Raw genomic sequence first — 3,479 nt, 5'->3', positions numbered from 1 at the left:
TATTCATTAAGTACTAAAGACGTGATTTATGTATATTTCTTACGGTGAAAATATTGGTTTTATATGCTTGCAATATTATTCAATTTTATAAACTGTCACGACCCAATTTCGTAGGTCATGATGGCACCTACTATAACCCTCTAGTAGGTAAGCCAACCTGTTAACCCGGAACTTCAAGTAATGTGTTTGAAGGCAAAAACTATATAAGAGCATTGAAATATAAAAGTAAACAGAATGAATAAACGGAAGTAAACCAAAACATGTTTTAAACAACTAAAGATCCCTCCCAGAACCTGGAAGTCACAAGTACAGAGCTGCTACAAAATAAAATACGAGTACAAGTCCCGAAAGTGGACCAAAAAGATATAAAACAACTGGCTAGTCTCAGAAGGCAAAAGACGGGCCATCCATGCTGAAGGAGACAAGAATGATCTAAAAACGCCAAGTACTCACCCTAGTCTCCGAAGTTGACTGCAACAGGCTCGATTTATCCACGGCGATAGCTGGTGCTCGGTCCTGCATCACGAAAGTAGATGCAGAGTGTAGTATGAGTACCAAGACAACAGGTACCCAGTAGGCATCATAGGCCAACTGAGCAGAAAAGGTAAAAACAATATGAAAAAAAAGAATAGCCTAAATAGGAGTCAACATAAGCATCAAAAGGAAAAAAAATACTACCTATGAAAACTACAGCTAACTATACCCAACTGAGCCCCCCATAAGCCCAACCGGGACACTCGTGCGCAAGTTAAATAAAAACTCGGACGAACCCCCATAAGCCCGCCGAGTACACAGAATAGCTACAACTACCAAGGCTAGGAACCAAGAATCTGCGATGTTAGGAGCCGAAGTATTATATCATTTCCAAACCCAGAATCTCTAAGAGTCAATCGATCTAGTGGTGACTTAGGGGTCGAGGCTGGGACTGGGACCCAGAGGCTCACCCGAATATTCAAAGTGGTCAAGGCCAGGACTGGGTACCCGGATGCTTGCCATAATATATAAGTACGGTCGAGGCCGGGACTGGGTACCCGGATGCTCGTCGTAACACATCGATATGATGAGGCCAAGACTGGATACCAAGATGCTCGTCATACTACCAAGTCGACGGAGGCCGGGGCTGGGTACACGGATGCTCCTCGATAATTCAGAATGGAGGCCGGGACTGGGTACCCGGATACTCACAGATATTTTATCTTATGGTGCCGAATATTCTCCTTTCCAACTAAACAATAATAGTACCGAGAATCTCCTTTCCAATGAGTCAACCAATATGCCGCCAAAACTAAAACCGGAGCCAAAGTCAACGATCACGAAATCTAGTGCTGCCGACGCCTCACAAAAGTCATGATTATATCGAGTTATGGATGATGGTATTTTTAAGAGCAAGAGTAACGCCTAGCTAAGGCCAAACTACTAGGCACTAGCCCGCTACACCATTCTACAAGGATCTAAGTCTACCGGAGCGACGCCGGGACATCTAAAGCAAGTTTACATCCTATACTAAGGCCAACATACCCCACTGTATCAATAACATGCTCATTCAACTCTACTTATAAAACTTAACAAATAACGACAAGATACACATGCTTCTAAATATCCGAAAACCCGATAATAAGCCTAAAGCATAATTTCTAACGCCCAAGATATACAATCAAACTACCCAACCCAAATTCCAACTATTTCAACATGCTTTCACACATTTCAGCTCAATCTAAAGAAAGGTAAACCGTAGCCTACCTGTAGGCCAAACACGCGGGCTCCAAATCACTGTGCTGGAGCTTTTCCCTTTCGAACGGCCTCGGAACGCTGCCAAGCTGTCAAAAATAGAACCATAACGTCGATACGGTCGTTTAGACACTAATTTCATAATTTTTGGAAATGGACCAATTTTGGGGTCGAAAACGGGAATTGTGGGGCCCACATACGAAATTCCAGATTTGACCCCCAAAACAGGTTCTACACGTCACCCCAAGCACACAAATCAGATTTATAACATAATTCGGGGTGGGAAATTACGTAAGACGATCAAAAATCAATTCCCACATTTTTAAACTAAGAAAACGATATAAGGCAGCCTCCTTACACGTCGATTTCTCAAAAACGAAATACTGTCAATCAAAACAAATTATACCATGACGTTCCTTGCGAAAAACCCCACAATCTAGCCTCAAGAATCACTCAAAACGGAGTTATATTGACCAAGATACACTCTTTCAATTTTCAACAAAATTTCATTCCGAAAATGACTAAATCTGCTGCTTAAAATCAATTTATTACCTCGAACGACGTGCCAAAAATAGATTCTGAAACTTCCACGATGTTCTCCTTAAATTTCCACGCAAGATAGCCTCTGGAATCACCCAAATCGGATTTATATTGGTCAAGATATAACTTGTCAAAGTTCTTCAAAAATCCATTCCGAAAATGGATACTGCTGCAAATAAAATCACGATTTTTACCAGAATCGAATACTCCAAATCAGTTTTCAGTTTCTCCAATGCATTCTCCACGAAAAACCTCACAATTTTGCCTTTTGAATCACCCAATTTGGAGCTCTAGAACTCAAGAAATGAGGGTTCAAAGTTGAGGAGAAAATCTGAAAATTTTTCTGCACTATTGCTGCAGATTTTCTGGTTTAGCCACAATTTAAAGTCTCCGAACGAACCTTCGGAATTCGTTCGGAATCAGATAAAAATAAACCAAATATGCTACTCCACTAAATTCGACATTCCGGACTCAATGGCGCATTCAGAATTTCCATACGAGATCATTTTAATAAAAAGTGGGCCCCACACCCAAAAGTCATTTTCCACAACGGGTCTCGATATTAGCTCGGGAGCCTCGGGAAGCGAACGAAAGGTCGTTCCTGACCAAAATTGACATTCCGGAACTAACCGCACTGTCAGAATTTTTATTCGAGCGCATTTTCCAAGAATGTTGACCAAAGTCAACTATAGGCTAAGTTTCAAAGTCAAAAGCGCCAAATAGCCCCAAACTCGTATCAATTGACTCGATAGTCATTCCAACAGTGCTACTAGCCTAATTTGGTCATTCCGGAGCTGATGGAACCATCAGAATTTGAATTCGAAATTTCGTTAGCCCAAAACTCAAAAAGTCGCAACTAAACTAACTTAGGCCTTTAAAATACCAAAATGGACTCGGGACCTCTAAAAATTCAACCAATACTTATTCTAGACCAAAACCCATCTCCTGAATCCAACGGAGTTGTCGGAATTCTATTCCGAGCATCGGAACTTCAAAAGTTGACCAAAGTCAAACCTTGGCTTAAAGTTCCTCAAATTCTCAACTCAAGGCCTCAAATCTTCGTTACAGCTCCAAAACTGATTCCGTAAAGTCTCCTAAGCCTATTTCGATAATTCGGAGCTGCTGGAATCGACGGAATTCCATTCTGAGACCCGTAGCTCCAATTGACCCCAAATACCACTTTTTAACACTTAAAGCTTATGAAACTCAAA

The 3,479-nt window shown here is 41.2% G+C and overlaps 1 long non-coding RNA gene across 1 annotated transcript; it reads right to left on the bottom strand.

Moving 5' to 3' along the window:
- Window positions 1–259: 259 nt before the first annotated feature.
- Window positions 260–2,606, bottom strand: LOC129891320 (uncharacterized). Its single transcript, XR_008767165.1, has 3 exons — window positions 2,281–2,606; window positions 1,741–1,817; window positions 260–516 (listed from the first exon to the last, which is right to left on the bottom strand). It is a non-coding gene; the product is annotated as an uncharacterized LOC129891320 (long non-coding RNA).
- Between the last annotated feature and the right edge of the window lie 873 nt (window positions 2,607–3,479).

Source organism: Solanum dulcamara, chromosome 6 (assembly GCF_947179165.1).
Source record: "Solanum dulcamara chromosome 6, daSolDulc1.2, whole genome shotgun sequence".
Classification (NCBI taxonomy): Eukaryota; Viridiplantae; Streptophyta; class Magnoliopsida; order Solanales; family Solanaceae; genus Solanum; species Solanum dulcamara.
This window is presented reverse-complemented; position numbering and strand designations above follow the sequence as displayed.